General features: G+C 38.2%; 1 protein-coding gene across 8 annotated transcripts in view; it reads right to left on the bottom strand.

Annotated features, from left to right (window-relative positions):
- Positions 1 to 13,236, bottom strand: part of DIAPH2 (diaphanous related formin 2) — a 339,062-nt gene that overhangs the window by 150,852 nt on the left and 174,974 nt on the right. The window lies entirely within an intron of this gene.

The following is a 13,236-nucleotide window of genomic DNA, read 5'->3' as shown; positions in this document are numbered from 1 at the left end:
GTTCAAAAGAGATTCTATCTTAGCAATGCATATAGTTGGTTATATAAATGATTTAGAGAGAACTGCAGAAGAGCTCAAATATTTTTCTTCTTGCTCTGTAATATTCTGTATAGGCCTGTACCTATTTGAGCTTCTTTCCTACACACATTTTTTTTTAAAAAAAACATTGGGATAATACAAACTACTGGTGCTTAAATTGAAGGTAAGCAAAAAAGGACATCCACAGGGATGCAATCCACAGGGACGACTTTTTAGTACAACAGTATATGTTACTCAAAGTTTTATTAAATCATATTTGAGTATCTTTCCCTCTCCCCTTAATCTTTAAGTGATTATAAGTGACCTTGCTAGTTCCTTGTATACTGGGGGCTAGGTTAGAGAAATGGCCTCTTAGCTACTAACTGGAATTGGCTTTAAGTGCAGGTAAGCTTTGTTTACCATAATTGGTTTCAGTTAGTGGTGCCATATTCTAAACAAAGAACCAATAAATCTTCAAAGTTAGCCACAAGTATAACACTAGTAGATCATGGACTGTTCGTGGAAGAGTCAACAACTCTTATATAAAATTCTGTTGATGAAAGACACTCTACACCACAGAAACTACTGTTCTTTAACTATCAGATTCCAATGTATTTCCATAAATGACTAATAACCTGCTTGATATCATTATTCCTATACTATGACCTTTTCACTTACTATTAAGGATGTTATATTGTTTCCGGCCCCATTTTTTATTTACATTTATATCCTACTCCTTTTCCATCATGGAACTCAAAGTGTCATAGATGTGGATACAGGAAGTCTCGCATCCTGGCACTTATGAGACATAGACATGTTTCTATAAGGCCATGGCCTCATGAGCCTTGAGATAGTTCATGATTTGGGGGCTGAAAAACATCTTGTTCATTTTTTTCACTACAGTCTAAATTTCTTCATTGTCTAGGGACTGTTCATTCACTTCAATACACTGGTTCCCCCTCTACTCACTATGTTTTTCAGAGTTCTGAAACACGTGGTGAATTTGGGTAACATGGTTTTATCTTGCTACAAGTACTTCTAATACTCTGGAAATTCTTCCATAGCAACAATAAAGTTACTGCTTAAATTAGCCACACACTAGCAACCCAACTCTTATTCCAACTCTGCGTCATGGAAGGAAAAAAGCAGTGACAGAGAGGTAGGTCTCCTAAACTAAGAATAAATAACAATGTGGTTATAATCTGAAATATTCTGAATCAGTCTTGTATTTTAACCACTCGCCTGGATCACCCTTGGAGTTCATATGAGCAAATGCATGAAATCCCCTGCAGGCAGGTAAATGGGGTGGTAAAGAGGGCCAGAGCTTTGTGTTTCTGTTCTGGCTACAGTGGAGGGGAAATAACTGCCACCATAACTAACATGGAAATATAGCTGACTTAGTGATAGAAAACTGAGCATGCTTCTTCTCCATTTCCAGCCTGCTTTCCTAACTTGCTTTTTACTCATAAGACAGGATTATTATTTTTTAAGAAACTGGGAGTGAGGTGGGTTAGCAATGAGGCTGGTCTACAGTCATGAATGAATACACTCTAGAATCTGGAATAGATTCTATGATCTATTCTGGACATACAGAGAGAGCAATGCAGAAAGTGCTTGCTAAGGTCATTGATACTTTGCTTCACTGACAAAGTTAACACACAAGGAGGCAAACGGAGATGTCATCAGTGAAGCAAAACCTATTTCCTAAATTCCTGAAAGTGCTGTGGAGGCAGACACAAACACACAAGGCCTCTCAGCTTTCATTTAATATCAGAAGTATAACTCTAGCCCTTACAGTTTCACAGAAAATATTTAAAATTTTATTGTGCCATGTAACCTACACAGTATTTCTCAAAACACAATGACTGTATCAGAATGTAAATATTACATGTGTGAGATACACTTATGCTACTCGAACTGTCAATACAAATATGAAAGGGCCTTGAATTACAAAAAAGAAAGAAAGAACAAGGTACAAATAGAATCTAAGAACACAAAAGCGCTTCTCCAAACCCTGGGACCTGTCCTTGCTGTCGGCGGCAGGAGGACAGGAACGGAGGAGGAGAAAGCGCTGCTTTCTCCTCCTTCCTTCCTCTCCCGCAGCCGCCGACAGGAAGGACGCGGGACACAAACCCCTACCTCGCTGCCGCTGCTTCGCGACCTCCCGCCGCTCCTCTCACGGGCCAGGGAGGGTTGTGAGGAGGAGGTCTCCGCCGGCCTCCACCCTCGCTTCCCTGATGTTCTGGCCGGGAGCGGCGGTTGGAGGAGGCGGGGGGGAGAGTGCGCGTGTGCAGTCTCTGCTGTCCAATCCCTGTGTCCCTGGCGCACATGCGCCGTACCCCAGGGACACACGGGACAGCTTGGACACAGGGACAACTTGGACTTTATTATATAGGATTACCAGTGGAGCTTCAGAGAGTATAAGTGTATAATTCTCTGATCCAGAAAACTTATAGTTGAAAATCAGCACAGGGTGGGAAGGGGCAGAGTAAGGAAAGGGTAGTGGAAGTGGGCTGAACTGGGAAGCAATATAAGATTGTTTCAGTCATACAATATAACATTGTTTTGATTACATCTTTTAAGAGTGTGTGTCTATGTGTGCTCACAATGTGTGCTAATGCTTGTGTAGAAATGAAAATAACAACAAATAACCACTTCAGCAGACAAGAACACATTTGCTTGTAAACAAATGTGTTCTCTGAATTGCTGTCTTATTAGTGACCTTAAAAACCTCTGCTGCATTTAGGGAAACTGAATGTTTCCCTCTTCCCCACTTTCACCCCAATAATGACTTATTTCAAATTTGACAGATTATTGTCAAAATGAACAACTTTCATATCTTAGAGGACAGAATCTTGGATGTTGTGTATCAACAAAGGCAAAAGGACAAAGTCTGAATAATTGTATTCTGGCGAAGAAGAAACAGTGCTATTGACAAAGCTTTCCACAATCACAATTGTAATCAGCAAGAGCTTCTGTTATTAAACTGCTCATTTTGCATGACCAATATGGCTGAAACATGTTCAAGGAGCATCTGTTATTTATTTCAAAAGCAAGTAAAAAGCATCCAAAACTTTCATCTACCGCACAAAGTGACCCCACAAAAATTATATAATCATCAGTGTCCAAAAAGTCCACTTGTCAATTTTATGCAAGTCTTGATTAATCATGTTGTCAAGTGCACTAGAGTAGGACTGAGGAATACTTCTGTGTCATTTGAGTGAAACACATATAGATCAAAAATAAATTAATAAATTGACTTCAAATATCAAAAAGAGCAAATAAAAGCCATAGAAAAGAAATTTGGGGGCTACAGCAGAAGCTCCCTAAAAATGTAAGTTAATAGTTCTACTGCAGTGAGAAACCCAACTTTAGTACCATTAATTATTTAGAAAAGGTGTTGAAAATATCAATGGTTTTATCGATCATAACTATACATGTCTTAGTATGCAATATTTTGTGCAGTTCCAGACAAAACAAGTAAGATGAAGAAAGGCATTATTTGTTTCATTTATACTTAATGGTCTACATGGGGCTTCTTTTAAAAAGTGCTCAGAAACTTCAACTGGTTCAAAGAGCTGCAGCCGGATTGTGGAGCTGGGCTGGTTATAGGAAGAATTTGACTCCCTCATTACAACGGCTGGCTATGCGCTATAAAGCCCTATATGGCATAGGTCCAAGCTATCTGAAAAAACCCTATTCTTTCATACAAACTTGCCTAAGTTCAGGGGAGACCCTTTTCTTGGTCCCACAACACTCACACACAGGGACACCAGGTAGGATCTTAGGAAAGGGCCTTTCTCGGTGGGTACTCCCAAACTTTGGAACTCCCTTCCTAGATTGGCTCCCTCTGTGTTGTTCTTCCACCGGCAGGTTATTTCAACAGGTTTTTGGGAACTGGCTGCTTTCAATGAAATGGCTGGTGCTGTGCTGTTTTTACTCTAATTATAACTCTATGTTTTAATAGCTCTTTTATATTTATATATAGTTTATATATAAATGTTTAATTGTTTTTTTAATTATAGGTTTTCCCCTATGTTTTTAGCTGTCCCTATTTTATCTGTAAGCAGCCTTGAGTCCATGTCAGAATATTATTCTGCCTAATCCCAATATCCTCATAGCTGACTGAAACTAGATAATCCATTTCATCCAAGAGTAACTGGAGTTGATTAATTACCACATTCTCAATCACCCTAAGAATGGAACATTAGTGACCAGGCAGTAGCTATTGTAGTCCTCCGAGTCAAACGTGGGCTTCTTTGTGAGCAGACACACCACTGTTTCCTTACGGCATCTGCCCCTCCTCCTACAGTGATGAGTCAACCACACATTGAACCCATGCAGTCAGTCACATGTGGCTTCCTCTGTGTAGTTAAGAAGCCAAGAATCAAGATGGTCTCACAGCTCCAAATCTCTTGCCCACATCGTCAGATTGCAAAGTCTGAAGCAGGAGTATTGGGGTTTTGATGACTACAGAGAAGAGATTTGTAATATCATCCAGGAACATATCTATGCTTGTTGAATACAAGTTGGATTTAGAAGTATGTTTCCAAGTGTGCATATATATGTACAAACAGAAAGAGGAAGAAAATGCTTCAATTACCATGAATGGCAAAACACACCCCTGGTGATGATGAAAGACAGGTTAAGAATTCCTGTCATACCATAATTTTCTCTTTATCAAGTCATAGAAGCACAAATAATTCATAACTAGCTTTTAAACAGGTGATTGTTTAAGGAGCAATTCATCCTTGCAAGTGTCTGGAATCCAGGAAAGGTCATAAGCCTCATTTATTTGCCTAGACAAGTAATTTACTAGACTCTTGTGCATTGGGCTGCACAAATAGGGAGAGAACGAGGAGGCAAGGTGGGAAACATCCTCCTCCCTCAGATTATCTGTGCTGCCAGTACATGAGCACTCTAGTTCTGGGTACTTTTTAAAAGGTTGCTAGGGTCAATACTAAGTAATAAAATGGTGTTTTTCTTTTCCTGTGGCTGAACTGGGAATCCCTGTGAGAATGTATAAATACAGCTGCAATGGCTACAGGATCCTCTGAATACAGTACTAGTTCTCCAAGTAGAGAAGAATATTACAGAATGCAAAGAAGATGACCAGTAAGGTCTACTTATATTATATGTTGAGATAACGGCTGATAGTGTTGAACTACATATTATTCACATGCAAACAGTCCAGAACAGAGCATATGTCATTTTAAAGTAATCATCTGGACACAGTTTCACAGCATGGAAATAAGTCTCGTATTTATGTTCTCCTTCCCATCCCTCTTCTTCCTGATTTGCATTCCTGTTTAGAAGGTAACTACAAACCCATGTTTTGACAGTTCAGATGCAATGCAATAAATTATTTCACGAAAGCAGTTAGTAGGGATTAAAGGATCTGCCAATTCTTGTTCATTCATTCAGTTCACTACAGTTCATAAGCAATTTGTGATTATTTTTATCCTCATGAAAATTCTTCAGTATTTTAGTTTTTCTGAAATTTATCCTAATAAACACATTTTCTATGCAGTTTGGACTAATGGACACATCTTTGAAAGTAATTTCCCCTAATATGATGTATTTCTGTATGAACTAATGCAGGGGTTCCCAACAAAATTTTCTCGAGGACCCCTCATCGAGCCGCTATTGTGACAAGGACCCCCATTAATTCCTAATCCTAAAATTAAAAAGTGAGAGCCAAATTAAGAGTCTTTTTATATTTTATATTTATACGTTTTTTACAGTTACAACAGAGTACTCCATCAGTATACAGTTAGTTTTACTTTTCAGTTCTTATTGAGATAAGTTAAATCTGTCCTTTGAGTCAATTATTTCTGAAATATTAGGTTCCAAACTTGAAACTTTCACTCTGAAATCTGACCGCATGTCAAGCCGATTCCTATATTTGTTTTTCATGAAACACATGGAAGAAAATGCTTGCTTTGTTTACAAACACTACTGTTTTGCAAAGAAGCAGCACGCACCAGGGAGGAGGGAGGGGAATGGAGAAGACAGGGTACCTGCGCAGTAGCGCACAAATGAAGCCGACGCGCGCAAAGCATCTTGGGGAGGTGAGCGTTAGTAGAATGCGCGCACTGCCTCTTTGCAAAACAGTAGTGTTTGTAAAGCACCACCTAACAGCATACAGCAGAACTACTGCCTCTATCTAATTCTAGTTTTGCGCTAGACTCTGCTCATGCAGGAAGCAGCCAAAACAAAAAATCTGTTATCATACGAAATATATTTAATATATTTTTTATTCTAATAGCATCTTGCGGACCCCTCTGGCATAGCTCGCGGACCCCTGGGGGTCCCCGGACCACCTGTTGGGAACCACTGAACTAATGTATTCGTTTTTATACACACTGTTCTTTATGTTTTTTTGGGGGGGGGGGTGCTGTATACCTGATTTGGTAAGTTTGAAGGATGACTGTGTTTCAGCTTTCATGTTGTTTTGGAAAGTACAAATTTTATAGATTTGCCTTTAAATGTGAACTGCTTCAAATTCTCCCTACATCCCTAGCATTAGCAATTAATTGGTGTCAGGATGGGAAAGGGGGCATATAAGTTATTTTCATGGTTTGGGGTTATGTCTAAATCACACCAGTATTGTCAAAAGCGTGGGGTGGACGGGACATTCACCAACAGGAAAAGAATGACAAATGAATTTGCAGATGCACACATTTTTGTGTTGGCTGATTTGTGGACCCCTGCATCTCAAATCAAACAGTCTAACTACAACAATAATTGCTTTTTCAACTTATTTAACACATTTTAAAAATAAATGCTTTAAAACATAATTGCCATACTGTATCTATTTGCATTTTTACAAGTTTCCAGCAACAGACTAGCAAATATTTGAACTAATTATGAACTTTACAAATTATGGATGCACTTTTTTTTTTCTGAGGAAATGCATACACCAATTAAATCATGAAACAGATTTCCAAGAGACATGGAAGAAACGCCATTGTTCAAACAGCTGAAAATGTACAGGACAGAACCCTGAAGAGTAGGCTCTAGGGAACTGGCTAGCAGAACACACCACTGGATCAAATTAATGTTTTTATCCCAGAAGGGGGTTTAAGCGCAGGATGTAACTTCCAACTCTAACATTTCAGGACTCTGTCAGTTGCATGTATTTCACACATTTTTACCAACTAAAATTTTATTTTGCTTTTCACAATAGAGAAATAATCATTAGGATCCCATTTTTTCATAACCATGCTGATTACACCAAGCTTGAAATTATATCAGATGACAAAACTGAACTCCTAATATCAGATATTGTGTTATTATAACTTTATTATCATTGAGTTTTGAATAAATAATTCCTTAAACACCTAAAATGTATCAACATTGTAACGGTAGTTCTTTAGTGAGGCATGGGGAGATAATTTGAACAATAAAAAGGTGAAATGCAAGGATCATTCATATTTACACAAACACATGGGCATATGGTTGCCACATGCTGTTTAAGAACAAGTTCTGTTACCCTGGCCCAGTAGAAAATTGGCTGTGCACAGTTACATTTGCCATGCTGTCAATCAGGAAAACACTTCTACTACCACCCCTTCTCTGGGCATATTTTCAAGATTTTTTTATAAAATAAATAAATAAGTGAGTGAGTGGTATTATTGATATAAAGGACCAAATACATGAGCAGAAAAATATGTAAGGTATATGGGAAATTTCTTCCTCCTCATACACCAAAACAAACACAACCCTACACAGCCTGTCTGAAGCATTTGGGGGTGGAGAAAGAGCAGCTCCACTTTCACTTCAGTATATATAGATTAGTTGAGAAGGGGAAGCAAGGCAAAATAGAGTATGCCTGGCAACTGAAAAACTGGAACATACTCCTGTTTCTAGGTAGTCTGTATGCACATCAGGAGTTCTCTTCAAGTCCCAATGGATTTGCCTACATAAAGGAGGTTTCAAGTTTAGGTATTGTGCAGAATCAATAAAGAAGGCACCATTGTCAAAGCCAGTACTGATTTGATCCCCAAAGTATGATCAGATTACCTACTGTGCTGGTGCTGCATTAAACACAGTATCTTTTGAGCTTTTGTTTTTGTTCCAGTTATACAACCTGGGAGGAACTAATAACACATATGGAGTGTTCTGCTTTGCCTTACAGTATTTTTGTCTTCTGCATTATTTCGGATTTTCACTCTCTAATGCAATTCATCAGAAATACTGTCCCTAAAAGTTTAGGTTAACTGCTGAATACAACATTTCTTTTTTGGTCACATGGGTCCTTATCTAGCTCAATCACTACACTGAAATATGCTGCCAAAATAAGTTAGCACTCGTTACAGTATAATTTAATTAAGCACAAAGATTTTCTTAAAACAAAAACATCAAAGAACAAAAAGGTATAAGAAAAACAAACAAACACCACAAAAAAAGCTGATATTGCCTTTAAATTGTTAGTGTTTCCCTTCTACAGGTTTACATTTGTCTTGTTTTGTCAAAGATAGAGAGAACTTTTCACCCAGTTTTACACTGCTCTTTTCCATGGCGGGGGGGGGGGGTTATTTTTAAAAGGGTAAGAGTCTTTCATAATCATTCTAGCCCAGGGAGGCTTCTGTACTTATCAGAATTTAATGAAACATTCAATCTAGGAAATAAATTACTGGTAACTGACATTGTGGGGATCATGTTTAATGAAGCGGGTATGTGCAAAAGGTCTATGCTGCAATAGCAGTATAATGTATGGAGAATAAAGCAGAAGACTTGTCAATTGTTTGGGATATAATGACTCTCGGTGGAACAAAGATTGGTGAACCTTAGAAGTTCATGACTGAGCCCATGAGCCAGCAGAGCTTCCTTCATTTTTATTGATGCAGCAAAATAGTTTACAAATGTTGGTAGTAACTGCAAGTCTTTTCCTTTCTGAAACTTTCCATTGTGAAGACCAAGAGTGTAGAATAGACAGTAACTAGAAGGCAAGCAGTAACAGAGAGGCAGCAGCTGATAACTGGAAACATGATAATCTACTGACCATGGGAGCATGCCAAAGAAGCCAAGGAAGAATATAGTGGTAACAGAATTATTATTTTTCAGTAACTGCCAATCAACTCCTGGATAATTTATTTAAATATTTTTTATTTCACTTTTCACTACAATTGCTGAAGAGTAGGTTAGAGTGAAAGAGTGTGACTGGCCCAAGAATATCAAGTGAGCATCATGATTGAACTGAATTTGATCAGCACTCTATTGCAATTATTTTGGTATATTTTTTTGTTTGAAATGTTGAAAGGCATCAGATAGAACATACAATGGAAGCAAGAATTGCAGCTCAAAAGACCATCACAAAAGGTACATAATGTGGAATGTATAATATCTATCCTCTGGTAACCTCTAGGTTAGATTATTGTGATACTTTATACATGGGGCTGCCTCTGAAGATGGGCTGATCACCGAGACAAGACAGCTTCAGAATGTAACACCAATCTTTGCCCAACTGCACAGACTGCCAAAGTTCCCAAGCCCCATCCAAAGTGCTAGTTTTGACCTGTAAAGCCTTAAATGGGTCAAGACCGTACCTACACAGACCCAGGGTTCATTATCTCAGGCCCTTCTTTGTATGCCCCCTCCATGAGAGGTCCATGAGTGGCAATACTGGACAAGACCTTTTATGTGATGGCTCCCTTTAGTGGAATGTTCTCTTCTAGAAGCCTCACCTAGCACCTTCATTACATATCTTGAGGCACCAAGTGAAAACATTACTCTTCTCCCAGGCCTCTGACTAATTAAACAACCTGTGTTTTTTAACTGTATGTGGGAATAATTGTTCCTGTTTGTTCATATGTTATGTATTTTTTGTGTTTTTTATATTGTAAACTGCCCTGTGATCCTCGGATAAAGGGTAGTATATAAAATAAAATAAAATAATAAGGATCTGAAAACTAAGAGAAACAAAAGAAGGGAATGTCCTTGCCCCCAACCTTTCAGAGGATGAGTCTTATTCTTTTGCTGGCTCTGGACACTCTAAAGCAGTTCAACAAGTTGAACATCTGGTGAAGTAATGGACCGAAATAAGGACTTCAACAATACATTCCCAAACTAGGCATCAGATTAGAAAGCCAAGTCTCAATGAAGCATCTCAATAGAAGCAGTCTGAGAAGGCTTACTTCTTGTATATACTTCTTACATCTAATCATCAAGCTGTATTTATTAACTAGCGGGACCTGGCCACATGTTGCTGTGGCCCAGTGAGGGCCCCCATACCCCAGTGGAGGACGGTAGGATACCCCTCCCTCTGTTGCCCCCGGGGAGTGTTGGCCCCTCTCCCTGTAACTCCATACCTTGGCCCCCACCCTTGGAAAAGGAGCTGTCTGAATCATATATTATAGTCATTGGCCAGGAGATGGCACTGTGTTGAGAGGGTGGAGGTTCCGGATAGAATTTCCCAGCATCCCCGGCCTTCTGGGGGGTATTGAGGTCTGGAACAGTGTGTTTTTCCTAATTTACATGTCACGGGTGTGACATGTGTCTATGCAAACGTTATGTGATCCCTCACATAATCACATGTGACATTTGAACACAATCGGTCAAGCTGTTTTGGTGAAAAGTGGAGACCCTTTACATTGAGAGAGAGAGAGAGAGAGAGAGAGAGAGAGAGAGAGAGAGAGAGAGAGAGAGAGAGGTGACAGCTGGATAGGTTTTTGCATTACTCCAAGCCTAACAATTAAAGCAGCAATGTACAACCACGAGTTCACCTATTCATGGTGCCTCTTTTGTCTACATTACAGTATGCAAAGCCACAAAGTCAAATGCTGCTTCTGCATTCTCTTAAAAATAATCATATATATATATATATATATATATATATATATATATATATATATGTGTGTGTGTGTGTGTGTGTGTGTGTGTGTGTGTGTGTGTATATATATATATACATATATATATATATATATATATATATATATACACACACACACACACACATATATATTGCTGAAGTTGAAACAACAATTAAAAATGACTTAGGTATAATTGGAATTTACCTTATAATATTAATACTTACACTAATATCTTGACATGCAAAATCATTTTAATAATTCAAAATGCCAGACAGCTTGGATGAGAGGCAAGAGGAAGGTGGGGAAGAGGAAAGGGAAAATAATTTATAGCTGTAAATTATAAAATGAGTTCTTGTAGAAATTCAGCAAGGAACAATGCAAACTATGCAACTCCTTAAAAGGAGTATTAGCTCAATCATTTCCTAGCAAGATCAAAAGGTGAATTCAAGCAATACTTGTGGTTTTTAAATTTTTAAAACAAAAGAAATCCTAGCCATTGCTTACCATATGTTACTCAAGGAACTAATGGAAGTGCCTATCCATACAGCTCACTTTTCATACTTTTCATATTTAAGGTGAGATCCAAACCCTTCTCACACTCATTCATTCGAGGGGGGAGAAAAATGCTTTCAAACAGCAGGCCTTTGTGCATTGCACTGGAAGACCTTGAGAAGGTGCTGCCACTTAAAGGGGAAGTGGAATTATAAAAATTTCCACACATGAGAGAAGCAGCTGATTATGCTAGTCTAGGTTCAAAGATTAATAATCAACTAAGGAAGTCCTGAAATGAATAACAAAAGGGTGAACATTTTATATAAAATGTGTTGAGTACATCATTAAAGATGTGCATAAGGAGAAGGCACAGTGTGCAGAAAGATTTGTAAAACAGCCAAATATATCCCCCTCCAGGTTACAAAATTCAATCCACATTCATTTTTAGTGTCCTCTAGTTTAGAAATCGAAAGTAGTTTTTTTCATTGTTTGACTAATCAATTCGTTATTCAGTACTAAGACCTCTGCCAATGAAGCTATGTCACTCACATAAGGCACACTTTATTGTGTCTGATGTACCTAATTTCCTTGTATTAATGTGCTCACACAATATGCTTTGGACACAGATTGACTGACATGGTAGAATAATGTGATCTGCTTTGAAGCATGAAGGTAGATCTTGAATTTAAGACAGAACGTGAATTTTAAGGTGCTATATTTGACAGAACGGTCACAGATGCAGGAATAAAATTTAACATACCAGAATGCATAATCATTTATGCCATTTTGGTGAAGATCTATTCCAGTTATTTAGAAAATATTGTGAATTTTCATTAGCAACCACAGTGTAACAGTACATCACATACCAATTTGAAAAAAAAATGCATACCAACTTTTAAACAGCACATTTTAATGCTTTCATTTACAAGTGAGTCTCTCCCCCCTGCACTCATTGAGTAATTTCTCAACCACAGTATATAAATTGTTGTGCACGACTAGTATTTCTTTGCTGCTTTGAAACAAAAGCAAACACAACCACAACCAGAAAAAGAACATCAGCATCACAAAAAACAACTGTGAAAGTCCATTCAGTTGCCACATTTTCAGCAAAACAACGGAACCTCAATCAGGCACCAAAAGGGCTAGGGAAAGCTGATCAAAGAATGATAGCTCCAGCTCTTCCTATGTTAATTCCTGGCCAGGTGGACAGTACAGGGAAAAGTATAGGGGTGGGATAATAAATGACTTTATTAAAACAACACTGTTTGCAAGTTAAACCTACAGAAAACACAAGGCCTTCCCACTCTGACAAGACAAATGCACTTCTAATTTAGCTTAATAAAGTGAGAGACAGACTAATAATTAAAAACAGGTTGACAACTTAATTTAACTGCATACTGAAGGCAACAGGGTGCTGCAAAGGCACTGCACCATGTTGAACACATGCACTAGCAGGGGAGGAAAAAAATTAAAATTGACAGTGTTAATGTGTGTTTAAAAATAGCATATTGTTCATTAAACGGGAAGTGAATAAGTTGTACTAAAATATTGTTATTTTATAATTGAAGGATAATCATGAGAACTCTAGAACAAAGACTGTACAATGCCAGGGGTTTCAAACTAGAGACACTAGGACTCTAGGATTCACTCACTCCCTCATAGTTTCAGCCAGTGGTTTGTTTGTTTGTTTGTTTTTAAAAGGTTTAGGGGTACTCTCATTTTGACTCAAGAAAATCACCATTTTATAGTTCAAATCAGGAAAAATAAATCCAGTAAATGGATAAAAGTACAAAGATTCACAAAATGTTTAAGGGTATGCATACCCGTGCCGCCCCCCCCCCCCCCAGAAAAAAAGCAAAAGTTTCAGCTGTGCCATTGTGACAACTTGTTACAGAAACAGATGCTGGCTTGC

The sequence above is a fragment of the Zootoca vivipara genome, chromosome Z2 (assembly GCF_965207765.1).
Source record: "Zootoca vivipara chromosome Z2, rZooViv2.hap1.1, whole genome shotgun sequence".
Lineage (NCBI taxonomy): Eukaryota > Metazoa > Chordata > Lepidosauria > Squamata > Lacertidae > Zootoca > Zootoca vivipara.
This window is presented reverse-complemented; position numbering and strand designations above follow the sequence as displayed.